Consider the following 16,137-nt stretch of genomic DNA (forward strand, 5'->3'; position numbering starts at 1 on the left):
GAAAAATGGTCAAAATTAAATAAAAAAAACTCAGTGCTTTCAGACTTCAAATAATGCAAAGAAAACAAGTTCACAATCATTTAGAAACAACAATTCTAATGTTTTAACTCAGGAAGAGTTCAGAAAGCAATATTTTGTGGAATAACCATGATTTTTAAAAACAGCTTTCATGCGTCTTCTTGGCATACTTGCCACCAGTCTTTCACACTGCTTCTGGCGCAAAAATTTAAGAAGTTCTTCTTTGTTTGATGGCTTGTGATTATCCATCATCCTCCTGATTACATTCCAGAGGTTTTCAGTGGGGTTCAGGTCTGGAGATTGGGCTGCCCATCACAGGGTTTTGATGTGGTGGTCTCTTAATTTTTGCCAGAGCTGTATACACTCACCGGCCACTTTATTAGGTACACCTGTCCAACTTCTTGTTAACACTTAATTTCTAATCAGCCAATCACATGGCGGCAACTCAGTGCATTTAGGCATGTAGACATGGTCAAGACAATCTCCTGCAGTTCAAACCGAGCATCAGTATGGGGAAGAAAGGTGATTTGAGTGCCTTTGAACGTGGCATGGTTGTTGGTGCCAGAAGGGCTGGTCTGAGTATTTCAGAAACTGCTGATCTACTGGGATTTTCACGCACAACCATCTCTAGGGTTTACAGAGAATGGTCCGAAAAAGAAAAAAAATCCAGTGAGCGGCAGTTCTGTGGGCGGAAATGCCTTGTTGATGCCAGAGGTCAGAGGAGAATGGGCAGACTGGTTCGAGCTGATAGAAAGGCAACAGTGACTCAAATCGCCACCCGTTACAACCAAGGTAGGCCTAAGAGCATCTCTGAACGCACAGTGCGTCGAACTTTGAGGCAGATGGGCTACAGCAGCAGAAGACCACACCGGGTACCACTCCTTTCAGCTAAGAACAGGAAACTGAGGCTACAATTTGTACAAGCTCATCGAAATTGGACAGTGGAAGATTGGAAAAACGTTGCTTGGTCTGATGAGTCTCGATTTCTGCTGTGACATTCGGATGGTAGGGTCAGAATTTGGCGTAAACAACATGAAAGCATGGATCCATCCTGCCTTGTATGGAGCATCTTTGGGATGTGCAGCCGACAAATCTGCGGCAACTGTGTGATGCCATCATGTCAATATGGACCAAAATCTCTGAGGAATGCTTCCAGCACCTTGTTGAATCTATGCCACGAAGAATTGAGGCAGTTCTGAAGGCAAAAGGGGGTCCAACCCGTTACTAGCATGGTGTACCTAATAAAGTGGCCGGTGAGTGTATATACTCTGTTAGGGCGTTAGGACCCACTACGAGGTTTGCCGTGAAGTGGCAGTGGGCTTCATACAGTCTGATCAGAATGTTAAACTGAAAACCTCATGTTCAGTATATAAATTTTTGCCTAGCGGCTTTAGATCAAAGTATGATTTTGGGATGTGCGGTTCATGCTCTTTTTTTTCTTTTTGCATATATATATATATATATAATCGCCAGTTGGGACTTCCAGCCGCTGTCCCCGAATCCCATAAGGCACCACGGCAGTGTCACTTGCGCAGGTGCAGTTCATGGCCGCAAGGCATGACATACACATCTCCGCAATTCCCACGCAGGCGCAGTAACAGCCGCGTCGTTACTACACATGTGCGGTAATAGCGGTGACGTGTATGTCACTTGCGCCTGCGCAAAAATACAAAAATGCAGAGGGATGATATAGAACAGATATGTTGGAAAGTGCAAACGGTGTGAGACATGTCTGTTGCTCCTGTAAGCGCCACTAAGCACACACAGATGTTAATTTCACCGCACTCCCGATGCGATAGCATCGAGCCTATTTCTAGTATATTTATAAGAGTCACTTATATTTGTTTTGTGTGAGTAAACATTATATTTGAACATGGTATGTAATGATATTATGGTCTTCAATAGAGAATGAAAAAGAAGAGGTTGAACAAGGAAATGACATCACATTTTTTTAAAATAATATATCTTTATTTAGCTTACAAATCTGAATACAAATCCACATAAAATCCGCATAAAAAACTCACCAAATCTGCACAGAATTTCAACTGCATTTTCTGTCAAGGGAGGCAGAAACCACGCAGAAATTTCCACAAGCAAATCCGCAATGTGCGCACATATCCTTATCGAAGTTATTGACACCAATTTGCTGTTAAGGGTATGTTCACACCGGGCATTTTTTCTGCAGCAAAACCTGATTTCTTGGCAGGAAAGAAGCTGCGGCAAAACAGCAGGTTTAGGTGCGTTATTGGTGCGTTTTTCGTTGCGGTTTTGGTGCGTTTTTTGGTGCGTTTTTTGTGTTTGTGTTTTTCTTGTGTCTCTTTGTGCATGCTAATAAAGTTGAGTAGCTGTTCATGACTTTCTTCACCAAGATGCTGCAAATAATGATACCTGCGTATTTGCTGCTTTTTTTTAATGCTAATTTTCAGGGGCTTTTTAGGGTATATTCACACTGGGCCTTTTTGCTGCATTTATATGCGTGTGTATATATATATATATATATATATATATATACACACATAATTATATATATATATATATATATATATATATATATATATATATATATATATATATATATATATATATATATATATATATATATACAGCTCTGGCAAAAATTAAGAGACTATTTCAAAAATTTTCAGTTTCTCTGATTTTTCTCTTTATAGGTATATTTTTGCGTAAAATGTACATTGTACGTGGTTGTTTTATTCTATGAACTACTGAAAACATGTCTCAGAAATTCAAAGCTAAAAATTTTTTATTTTTTTGCAGCAAGTGAAAAATCATCAAAATAATAAAAAATAAACAACGCTTTCAGACCTCAAATAATGCAAGGAAGACAAGTTCTTATTCATTTAAAAACAACAAATTAAATCAATATTTGGTGGAATAGCCATGATTTGTAATCACAGCTTTCATGAGTCTTGGCATGCGTCTTGATCACCTAATCAGAAGCACATTAAGTAGAATGAGGTGTACTTTGGTTGGAATTCAACTGACACTGGAATGGAATGGCTGTCAGACATGTAGAGAAGGTGATTTTTAGAAAACTGTGCAGTGGTCTCTTAATTTTTGCAAGACCTGTATATATGCAGTACCAAGCTTGAGGTTTAGTAATGAACAGGTGTCAACCAGATACCCTCATTAATAAAACGGTACATAAAGAGTTAAATAAAGACATACACACACGAAATCTGTTTATATTTCAAAACATTAAAAAAAAATTGTGTGGGCTTTCGGATAATTTTCATAACCAATAGAGGGAAAGCCGATAGCTGATGTTATTATACTGGGAAGGAGCCAATAGTCAAAAAGGTTCCCAGGCTACTAATATCAGCTCACAGCTGTTGCATAGCCTTTACTGGCTATTTTACAGTGGAACCCCAGAAAAAAATTGATATGGGGTCCTCTATAAAATCAAACCAATAAAGGATAGGCAGACAGCTGCGTGCTGATATTAATAGCCTGGGAAGGGGCCATGAAAATTGGCCCCCCAGGCTGAAAACATCAGCTCTCAGCCACCCCAGAAGTGGCGCATCTTATAGATGTGCCAATTCTGGCTCTTAGCCTCTTCACCGTACGGGGCAAGTGGGGTAATATTTGTGGGGTTGATGTCACCTTTGCATTGTCCGGTGACATCAAGCCCACGGCTTAGCAATGGAGAAGCATCTATAAGACACCTATCCATTACTAATCCTATGGTTATATGGTCAATAAAGACACAGCAAGGATAAAGTCCTTTATTAATCTTAATTAACCATACTTACTGCATTGCCTAATCCCCGACTTCTTCAATCTCCTGCAACAAAAATAAAATCATAAACCAATAAATAATACTCCCTGTCCGCTGTAGTTCATTTACCGACTGTCCCATGATGATCTCACGTGTAGAACAGTCACATCGGGAGATGTGACTGCTCTCCCAAGCCTCCGATGATACATGGACGGGAACTAATATCTCCCGCAGTGTATCGCGGAGCTGCAGTGAGAGTTCACCAGAGTTCATCACTCCGGTGCTCTCACTTTACGGCAGCACCGCTGCATGAGAACTTCCCAATGCAGTGGTGCTGTAAGTGACAGACCTGGAGCCGATCAGCTGATACACTGGGTGGGCGATTATCTTCTGTCAGTGTATCGCTGGTCGGGTAGAGTCGTCACATCTCCTGATTTGACTATTCTACATGTGAGATCGCCGCAGGATTATTATTTTATGTTATTTCTAGGAGACAAGGGCATCGGGGATTTGGTGTGTGGTGAATATAATGTGTTTCTATTACTATGTGAATATGTATGTATTAGGTTTTTAACAGTGAGCACGGGTGCCAGTGTAACACCCCAGGAAGCCGGTTGTTACAGAGGTGTTGCCTTCCTTTCAGGGAGGGTGATGCCATGCCTGGAAGTGAGGAGGTTCCCTTTAACAGGTGGTACACATACATGCAACATATTCTGATTCCAGGCCAGAAGCAGACAGAGAGTGTATGAGAGAAGAAAGCTGGTGCCGTGCAGCTACGTTGTGCTGCAGCTCCAGGACAGAGTGGAGAAGCAGAAGCATTGCATTGGTAAAAAGTGCCAGAGGGGAGAAACACAAGAGAAATGAGGAGCTGGAAGGAAGCTGTGACTGGGCTCCTTTCAAGCTGAAGTGCAGGAACCAGGCACCGGGAGCCTAAGGCTGTGTGGAACTGTATGTCTCACAGCAGAACCGGAGGACAGAAGACTTCAGGTTGTCTGTCCACACCCACACCCGAAGGTACAGCAACATACAGAGCCTGGAGTCGTGATACAGACCCTGTAAAAAGGCTCCCGTTGCCTACCATGAGGGTACTGTTCAAGGACAGGGAAAGAGAGGATCGTGTGTGGAGTCATAGGCAGCAAGGGACTCGCCTTACAGCGCAAGAAGGAAGGCTTTCTAACCTCACCTGAGAAAGGGATCCATAATCGCTTCCAGGCCGACCGGACCTCACCAACACCTGTTACTGGTATCCTGGACTGTGGCCGTGAACCACCAGTAAACAGTTAAAGAGACTGCAACCTTGTGTCCTCTAATAATTTCTGGCACCACACCATCTTTACCAAACACACCGGGAGCTCTGAGGATGCAGCTTCACCTGTGGGAAGCCATACCATCCTTGCTGCAGTACTATCACTCCCCAGAAGACCCCTTTAAGCGGCATCAGTCACTCATGACCGAATACCACAGGTGGCATCACAAACATTCTTATTCCGAAAAACCCCTTTAAAGACCTTACCTTTAATTTGGACGCCCAAGGCCACGGACTGGGTTGCTGCCACTGTGACTCCCCCTTTTATGACCACCGGACCTGGTACCGAGTAACCACTAGGCCCAGGCAGGCGCTCACCGGCAGATGATACTACTCTCCCATCAGCGGCACCTGCTGTCACTGTTATCAGTGACACCAGAGATAGCCCGATGGGAGCAGTAGTCTCATTGGCCCAGGTGCCAGCAGATGATACTACTCTCCTATCAGCGGCACCTGCTGTCACTGTTATCAGTGACAACAGACATAGGATGGGAGCAGTAGTCTCATCGGGCCAAGCCTGATTCACCACTGCAGGTCACAGCCAGCTGCAGAATCACGCTGACATCTACCAGCATGATCCAGCAGCACTGTGACCGACAGTACCGGCCGTAGCGTTACCGCACACAGACACACGTAGAAACACGCACACACACACACAGACACCTGCAGAGAGCTGCACACACAGACCTAGCATGTGATGAGCATGGCAGTGCCAGGTCTGAAATAGATGTGATGACGCTGCGCGGCCAGCCAATCACTGTAATGCCACAACCAACATGGCTGCGGCATTACAGTGTGTGGCAGAGAATCCCTGCATGTTCACTGGCTCTCTAAAGAGCGCCAAAAATGCAGGGCGGGGACCCGAGCTCCAGCCGAGCAACCCCTTTAATACTCGGCGAGCTCCGAGCATCGCGAGCACTGAATAGTTGAGAGCATGCTCGCTCATCACTACTTTCCTTACATTTTCTACATTTGGGTCCTTACAAAAAAAATGGTGGTGGGGTATTGGCCAGTTTCTGTGCATGTTAAGCAAGTCTTAGAGACTGGATTAATACGCTCCACAGACCTATATAGGCCGAAGCCTTACACATATTGGAACATGGTAATTGCCACGCTAAGGCCTTTACCTGAGCTCTGTAGCACTGCCTGTCACCTGAGTAATACACTCCACAGACCTCGACACTCTCTGGGACATATCCTGTAATTACTCCATTGTTGCTCAAAACCATGCAAAAGATACGTTCTGCCTGGTTTGGTAGTTTCTAGAAGAAGTGCTTGGTCTTGTGCAGATTGGTCAATGGCACTCCTGTCTCTTTCCCTTGAGGAGGCTGCTTCCAAGTAAAATGAGGCTTGTACATGTTCCTGACATGGGTTTTAGGCCTGACAGACTGACTACAATACAGGCCCTCGCTTGCGTTCACTGTATGCCGAATTTAATTCTAATGGTTTTGGTGTCTGGTAGAATCCAATTTACTGACATTGATCATACAGCTCACCCAACTCCTGCATTATATTCACCTGACAGCTTAATCCGCTATGACAGTGATTCATTGGGATCCTGTGGCAAAAATGAACTGTGGACCTTACAGAACGCAAGTTTCACAGCAAATGGTGACACTCTGCTAAATTGTCAGCAAGGGCCGCATAATGACATGGCGGTGGACATGGTGGTGGTGGCGGGCGAGCCCAAAATTCAAATGGACGTTTGAAATGGCATTGTAAAAGGATAGGGAATGTGTATTCCACTCTCTTGCCAACTATTTGGCATGAGGGAGAGCTCTTACAAATGTTAAAGTAAAAAATAAAGCCAAAATGCTCCGTGTGAACAAATGCTAAAGGGGAGGTAGTATAATTTTTTTTTTTTTAATTATTTTGCCATATACTGTATACATGTAATTATGAAGGAAATAATGTTTCCTAGCATTTTTCCCTTAAAAAATGTTTGGTTTGGTAGGTCTTTTTATAAATCCGTTAATTCAACGCAATAGTTTGACATTATTCTCAGATACCATATGTGAGTCAGAAAGGCATGAAGGCATCTTCTCCATGCTGTTCCCATTTAGTTTTAGCTCTTTCCCATCCAGTTCAGCTTTTTTCCATGCCTCCAGACCTGTTTGTTGGGTCCAGCAGGAAAATATTCGGCTTTCCCAATGTCTTGTATTGGATTCGTTATTTGGTACGTATACACGGATATTAGAAATTATTTGTGCCGATTTTCCTGAATCCGAATATTTCACTATTCGATCATCGATTTATCACTAATGAAGAACATTCATATACGTAGATAATTGTAAAAAGTTATTGTATTCATGTTTTTTGATCTGGGTCCCAGTATCCAAAAAGCAGCTTTCAGATTGTAAATTGAGAGGCTAAGTGAGACATAACCTTGCAGCTCTTTCTGACCTACCCAACTTATGTCTACAACTTGCGTCTCAATAGGTATTGACTACAAACAAAGTCTTGTATCGTTGGCGCTCTCCCTCCCATCTGTCCTCTATTTCTTAGCAAACACACATTTGACAGATAAGCAAGGGGGACAGATAGATGCCATTATGACTACAGGATGAGACTACTTTTAGTTTTCTTAGTATTCTGTTACCATGAAGATCAACAGACCTACATAGTTATTGTAAATGCAACCCACTTTGATTGGATATTTGTTATTAGGACTGTAAGCAACATTGTGTTGATTTATTTAAAATGCACAATAAAATGAAACACATTTTGTCTGTAAACCCAAATCAATAGCATAAACTAGGCACATAGACTTGTATGGACTATAGCTCTTATAAAAATTGCAATACCCTGCAAACAAAACTATGCTCCACTCTATCGGTGTCAAGGATACTGCTCTCTCTTGATTCTTCTCCTACCTCTTTGACTGCTCCTTCACTGTATTAGTTAATTATGGCATCAATGGAATGGGTGTAAGGTGAGTATATCTTTGTATGCTATTTTTAAATAAATGTGTAAAATTGTGTGTTTCTTTATTTCAAACTTTATTCTGGGTGTTTTTTATTTACTATGACTATGAGGTTAGTAATTGATAGGCATGTTGTAGACGCTTCTCCATTACTAACCTGTGGGCTTGATGTCACCCAACAATACAAAGGTGACATCAATCCTACAAAAATTAACCCCACTTGCCGCTGTCACATGGCAAGTAGGAAAAGCCTTTTCTAGGGCAGCTGCGGGCTGCTAATTTTAGGCTGGTGCCCCTTACCAGCCTGAAAATACCAGCCCCCAACTGTCTGCTTAAGCTTAGCTGGTTGTCAAAAATTGGGGGTCACCCCATGCCATTTTTTAAAAATAGTTTATTTAAATAATTTTTGAAATATGCCATAAGGACCCCTCTATTCTTGATAACCAGCCATCATAAAGCAAACAGCTGAGAGATACATCCCCCAGCTGTCAGTTTTGCCATGCTGTTTATCAAAAATAGAACAGATCCCACATCATTCTTTTTCTTAATTTATTTACGAGCAGGTGCCAGCTCATGAATACTCCCATCAGCGGTGCCTGCTCTTATGGTTATCAGCAACAGCAGGAATAGGCTGATTAGAGTAGTACTCACATCAGTGACGCCTCTGTGAACGAGGTAAACTTTTCACCAAAGGTCACAGCTGCTGGCTTGTGGAGCTCTCTAACTGGTGGTAGTAATTTTACCACCAATCAGAGCCACTGGTGTTTATCGCTGTTAGATGACAGTGTAATAATTATAGGGGATAACTCAGGAGACTCTTTGCGTGGAACAAGACAACTACAGGACACAGTTTTATAAGTGGTAAAGTCTATATTATCACACGGTGATTCAAACAGGTGTAGAGAGAAACTCACGTCCACAACACTTGGTGTAAATATTAAACGCAGCTTAACAGTCTATAGGAAACTTCGGAGGAAAACGCAATCATGCAGAAAGTCTATGAAGCACAGTTATTCTTGAGGATACTTGAGACGAGTAAGTCCTTGTTTAGTCCAAACACAGATACATATGCTTATAAGGCAGTTCAAATAATATCTTAGCTCAACCAGGGAGGCCTGGGTAATAGTCTCAGGTTTTTGCAGAGCAGCACACAGATAGCTATGCTTATAAGGCAGTTCAAATAATATCTTAACACAACCAGGGAGGCCTGGGTTATAGTCTCAGGTTTTTGCAGAGCAGCAACAGCTTACATGTCCAGCAAATGCAGATGGAAGAAAACACGAGCAGCAGATGAAGGAGGATTACTGGAAGCTGATGTATGCAGCAGGAAATCAGAGCACAGTAGCAGGATCACCACACAGGTTCAAAGGAGCAGGTATATAACCAGGGAGTCACCAGGGTCAGGAGCTGGATGCAAGGCAGAATACTCTAGCACAGACTGAAGGCTGGGGTGGAGTTTTATAGCAGGAAGACACAGTGCACATGAGACCAAAGACGCCATCTTGGAAAGGGGCAGTAATGCACAAAAGGTAATAAAAAATGTTCAGAGTCCTGACAGACAGCATGGGAACTTCCTGATGTTCAGGGTGCCAAACCTGTACAGTGATATGGACTACCTGTAGAAGTTTGTGTTCGAGGTCCATGCCCAAATAGTAGGTGTTCGGTATGAACCCCAAACTTTGCAGTTTGGGTTCACCCACCACTGTTGAAGACTGCTTGCTATACGACTAGCACTTTTTACCATTTACCCCTTGTGTCTCCCCATTTTCTCATAGATTGTAAGCTTGTGAGCAAGGCCATCACTCCTCTTGGTATACATTAATTTATGTGTTACTCTGTAATGTCTAATATTGTCTGTACATGTCCCCTGTGAATGGACAGTACTGCGGAACATTAGCCGTGCCCTCAACAATGCTTTTACTTGGAAAGTCCACTTTACATGGACACGTGGACAAGTGCTTGTGAGCAGGGACAGTACATCTCACTGACAGCACACTGGGTTAACATAGTGGAAGTCGGGACACAGTCGGACCTTGGAATGGAATATGTCCTCCCAACACCTCCCAACAAGTTTTTTTGGGAGGTCTATTCCCATGTGCCTCTTCACACCCACACATGGGTATATGCTTCCTGATTTTGGCTATTTGCTGTTGTCCTCCTTCTTCTCATCCTCATCATCCACCACAATATCACCAGGGTGACAGTGGTCCGTGATGTAACATCCACATAATTTTTTTAAAGGGTGTTTATGATGCCCGTAAAAAAAATTTGTTAAACAGAATGTTCAAGTATACCCTCCAGGGGTAAATGTTTGTCAGTGCATGGGCATTACAAGTATAGGAGACCAGCTCTTTTCTAATGGGAACATTTTTTTATGAGGCCCTCCTCCATATCTCTTCCAAGGGGCATTGGAGTGCCTCCAAATTTTTGGCAGCCCTTGCATTCACTACATAGAAAAACACTATGGGAGACCACATCCAAATAAGGGAAACATTGTTTTCAGGAGGCCCTCTGAACTCTGCGTCTCTTCCAAGGGGCATTGGAGTTCCTCGAAATTTTTGGCAGCCGTTGCTTCACTTCATAGGCAAACACTATGGGAGACCCAATGGGTCTCCCATATAGAAACATTTTTTTCATGAGGCCCTCCTCTACGTCTCTTTAAAGGGGCATTGGAGTATTTCCACATTTTTGGCATCCCTGCATAGGCAAATAGTATGGGAGACCCACTTCCTAATAATGGGAACATTGTTTTCAGGAGGCCCTCCTGTATGTCTCTTCAAATGGGTATCGTGGTGCACCCAAATTTGCTGCTACTCACTGCATATGCAATAACAGTATAGGAGACCCATTGTTTAATAATGGGAAAAACAAAGCATAGCCGGCTGATGACTCTCTAAGAATAGTGAGTTCCGACTGCTGGCCCTTTAAAAATAGTAAAAGCCACGTGATGGCCCTATAAAAAAGGCTTTGTGACTTTCAGAGTCCCTCCTTCATAAAAGAAACAGGATGTGTCTGATGATGTGTCTACACGGTCAGATAAGGTTGTAAAATGTTAAAATGTTTTTCAAGCAGAAGATTGAGAACATCAGAGACAGTTTTAGTCGACAATCCCCAGAGCCCTTCCACCCAACTACCCAGGAGGAGCATTTTTGTTTTTTGTTATTTATTTTGCCTTATATACAAGTCATTACCCTGGAAATGATGTTCCTTAACATATTTCCCAGGAAAATCCATTTTGGTTTCGTGTTTTATGTTTTATTGTGATTCTGTAAAAGTGGCGTAAGACTCTGACAACATTGTTCACAGCAGTAATCTGGGAGTCAGAAATGCTTCCAGGGTCTTCCCCATGCTGTTTCCATGTCATTTGAGCACTGTTCCCATTGATTTCTGCAATTTCTAGTACCTCTGCAGACCGCCGGGGGGGCCGCCGAAAAATGCCCGAGTTTCCCATAGACTTATATATATATTAGATTCCTTGATAGAGCATTGATCCAGGGAACTAGTCTGATTGCTGTTTGTGGGGTCGGGAAGGAATTTTTATCCCCAATGTGAAGCTTACTCTTTGCCACATGGGTTTTTTTTTGCCTTCCTCTGGATCAACATGTTAGGGCATGTTAGGTTAGGCTATGGGTTGAACTAGATGGACTTAAAGTCTTCCTTCAACCTTAAAGGGAACCTGTCACCACGTTTTTGGAAGATGGGATAAAAATAGCGTTAAATAGGGGCAGAGGTGGGCGTTACATTAGTGTGTGTGTTATGCGTTTATTACCCACCTAAGTTGCCGAAATAACTTTGCAAAGTCTCCGTTTTCGCCTGTCAATCAGGCTGGTCAGGTCACATGGGCGTGGTGTCTTCCCCCAGATTTGGCGTAGTTTTCCGTTGGTGGCGTAGTGGTGTGCGCATGCCCAAAGTCCGGAATCCTCTTCCAGGGGGATTTAAAATAGCGCGGTGTTCGTTATTGCATTGGTGATCGGTGGGCGCGGCCATCTTCCTTTGGCCGCGCGTGCGCAGAAGCGGCGCTCTGCTGGCCGCGGCTTCAGGAAAATGGCCGCGGGATGCCGCGCGTGCGCAGATGGATATCGCGGCGGCCATTTTCCTGAAGCCGCGGCCAGCAGAGCGCCGCTTCTGCGCACGCGCGGCCAAAGGAAGATGGCCGCGCCCACCGATCACCAATGCAATAACGAACACCGCGCTATTTTAAATCCCCTGGAAGAGGATTCCGGACTTTGGGCATGCGCACACCACTACGCCACCAACGGAAAACTACGCCAAATCTGGGGGAAGACAACGCCCATGCGACCTGACCAGCCTGATTGACAGGCGAAAACGGAGACTTTGCAAAGTTATTTCGGCAACTTAGGTGGGTAATAAACGCATAACACACACACTAATGTAACGCCCACCTCTGCCCCTATTTAACGCTATTTTTATCCCATCTTCCAAAAACGTGGTGACAGGTTCCCTTTAATAACTATGTTACTATGTTACTATATTGGGCTCGTTGCTCGAGTCGAGCACCTGAGCATTCCAATTTGCTCGACTCGAGCAACGAGCACCCGAGCATTTTAGTGCTCGCCCATCACTAGTAAAAAGCCAAGTGTTTGAATACTTTAACATTTTTTGATCATGACACCACCGTGAAAAATTGCGCTAAAAATCTATCAAAAAGTATATTGCATCCCAAAGTGGTACCAATGATTTACACGAACATGTGCACAAAAGACAAGTCTTTTTAAAGCTCCAATGGAGACACAAACAGATTTTTTTATTGAAATTCAGAAATTGTTTAAGCCATTGAAATAGTAAAAACAACTATGCCTGTTTGGTATTGTCATAATTATACTTACCCAGAAAATCATTCATCAGGTCATTTTTGCTGCACAATCTAACACAGTTAAAGCAAAACTTAAAAACCCCTAGAATTGTCCTTTGTGCTAGGTGCTAGCAGGAATCTAGCTTTCTGCTTCAATACTTGTTTATTGTTTTTCTCTGTAGCAATTTGGTCTTGTTTTTTACCCTAGTAATAAATATTCATGTTATGTATATTTTTCACCCCTCTTTTTAAAAGGAAACAATCAATCCCAAAAATGCTATTTATCTGCAGATATAGCGGTAATCTGTAAGTAAATAGCGTTTAGCCACGTTAGTGTTTTGATGTGTTACTGATCGAACATATGCAGGGAGAAAATGAAGTTATATTCTCCCTGCAGCCGCTCTCTTCCAGTCATTGGGACAGTGCAGGAGACTGTAACCGTCACCATTCATTGCACAGTGATCACGCTGTTATTACTCCCCTGTCACCTTGACTGTCAAGGCTGCTCTACACACGTGCACACACACACACATGTGCACACACACAGACACACATGCTGTGGAGAAGGCTGTCAGTCAAGATGAAGGAGGGAGTGATAGCAGCGCCCTTACTGTATTGACGGATGGCTGTTGCAGCCCCATGCACTGCCCTCATGACTGGAAGCGAGTGGCGGCTACAAAGAGAATAAAACTTCATTTTCTCCATTCTAATAACACAGCAAAACATGGTTAAAGCATTGTTGAATTGCATATTTCCATTATACATGTAAATAAATTAAGTTTTTGGAGGAGACAGTTCCTTTCAAATTATAAATGTTAAATCTGTGTTGTCTAAGGAAATTCAAAGTCAAATGGGCAAAGGATTTAATTATAAGAAAGAAACAAAAAACATTGGAGGAAACACCCTGATAATCACACGATGATCACAATCTTGTGATAAAGCATTGTTTATGTTGCTAGCAAAACTAGTGACATCACTTGCGTAACTATCTTTCATCAATAAATTGTATGGTATTAAATTGGTTGTTTGTACTCTGCTAAGTTGTAGTAACCTGCGCCTCCAGGATCTGAGGCTTTTGTTCTTTTATTGTACAGTTATGGTTATGTTGATTCAAGATATAACAAAGCATCAGTATGAAAGTCAAACATTGCCAGAAAACATAAGTACGCAAATGTCTCGGAGCTGACGTACAGCAGCGGCACAGAGAAGAATGTATAGAGAGGACAAAAGTCAGCCAATTATTCTCATAGAAAAGAAGTAAAGAAGTACCGTAATATAAAATAATTTATGTTTTAAGTATGCAATTAATTGTATTACTGACTGGTGAAAAGATAATTCTATATGTATTCTTTGATAAGCTATTTTCCCTCCTTTATAGAAAGCTGAAATTCATTTAACCCAAAAGTCTTAAGCAAGGGCTACAAAGCAATATTTGTCACACAACACTGAAATCATAGTGATTTCCATTGAGACCTATGGATATGTTTCCAAATGTGTTGGATTTTCTGTTCCTGAGTTGCACACTACTCGCTTTCCATAGACCTCAATGTAACTCCCATGCGACTTGCGTGTAACTTCTTTGAACTTTAGGCATTTTTTTACAGCAAAATCTTTGATCTGAATTATTTGCACGACAGCGAGTTGCAGACTAGTTGCGCAGATTTTTTTTTACTTCACAACTTTTCTGAGATTTACTGTTTTGCAGCACATCTTACCATGTAGACCCAGCCTTAGGCCGGTTTCACACGTCAGTGGCTCCGGTACGTGAGGTGACAGTTTCCTCACGTACCGGAGACACTGACACACGTAGACCCATTAAAATCAATGCATCTGTGCAGATGTCATTGATTTTTTGCGGACTGTGTTTCCGGTACCGGAATTATCTGGACGTGTGAGACTGCCCTTATACTGTATAGAGTCAGCCCAACTGATAATATAAATAAAATAAAAAACTTGTAGGGGACATAGGAAAATATACATTTTCGTACCGTGTTAGCCAGTAGATAGAAAAAAATTAATATTTGGAGTCCTCAGTGGTTGATACCTTTTAATGGCTAACTGAAAAGATAGTAACAAATTGCAAGTTTTCATTACTACTCAGGTCTCTTCATCAGGCATAGGATAAGGCCGGAGACACACTGGTGCGAGATACGGCCGAGTCTCGCTGGTTAAAAGCAAGCTGTGGCACCGGCACTCCAGAGCGGAGCGTGCGGCTCCATGTATTGCTATGCAGCTGCACGCTCCGCTCCGGAGTGCAGGTGCCACAGCTTGCTTTTAACCAGCGAGACTCGGCCGTATCTCGCACCAGTGTGTCTCCGGCCTAACACAAACTCTGAAGAGTCACATGTTTCTGCACAAGAGGACACAGGAATAATGCAATAGATAAGACAAGTGACGTGAAGCAGAACTATCATTACGGGAGAGGGATAAACAGTTGTGGCTGTTGCATTATTCCTGTGTCCTCTTGTGCATAAATATGTGACTCTTCAGATTTTGTATTATTCTACGCCTGATGAAGAAGACCTGAGTAGTCTCGAAAGCTTGCAATTTGTTACCATCTTCTCAGCTAGCCATTAAAAGATATCAACCACTGAGCTCTTTGAAATCTTAATATTTTTGTAGGAGATATAACTTATAAATATTAGACCCTTAGTGTTAAATCGCTGCCTCCACTCAGCAGAAGCTGACTTTTAAGCAACTATGCTAGTTAGGGGGCTTGGTGCATCCTTGGTGTGGCCAAGAGGCTTAGTGCACTGTTTAACCCACTGGTTTTGCTTACTCAATTACTGGTAATTGACAGTGCTGTCAATATTTAAGTAAAGGAGGTAGGGACAGGCAAATCCAGTGGGTGGAACGCTGCACAAAGCTTTTTTGGTGCACAAAGGGAGCACCAAGCTAGGCATTGACATATTTGAATAAAATTCCATCTTGGTGGAGTCTTAAAGTTTCGGAGGATGGTACTTATGTCTGGCATCCATGTCCACTCCTGAGGTATAATGTGTGGAGTCTGTACTGAATACCAACGGCCTTGCTGATGCTGGTAGTCAACAGCTGCCCTCTTGTGCGGTTTGTCACCTAAGCATATTAGCTTCAGCAAAGCCTGTTTTCGCTTAGCCGAGGCAGTACTGCAGTGCTTCCAGCTTGTGACTGATGTGGTCATTTCAGAGATGGAGGTTGAAATGGAGGAGGAGGAGGTGCAGGAGCTGTAGACTGTGGGGGCAGCACTGACTGACCTAGGGCCCACAATCCTTGGTGTCGGGAGGACATGTTCCATCCCAAGGTCTGACTGGGTTCCGGCTTCTGCTATGTTAACCCAGTGTGCCATCAGCGAGATGTACTGT

This window comes from Ranitomeya variabilis, chromosome 1 (genome assembly GCF_051348905.1).
Source record: "Ranitomeya variabilis isolate aRanVar5 chromosome 1, aRanVar5.hap1, whole genome shotgun sequence".
Taxonomy (NCBI): domain Eukaryota; kingdom Metazoa; phylum Chordata; class Amphibia; order Anura; family Dendrobatidae; genus Ranitomeya; species Ranitomeya variabilis.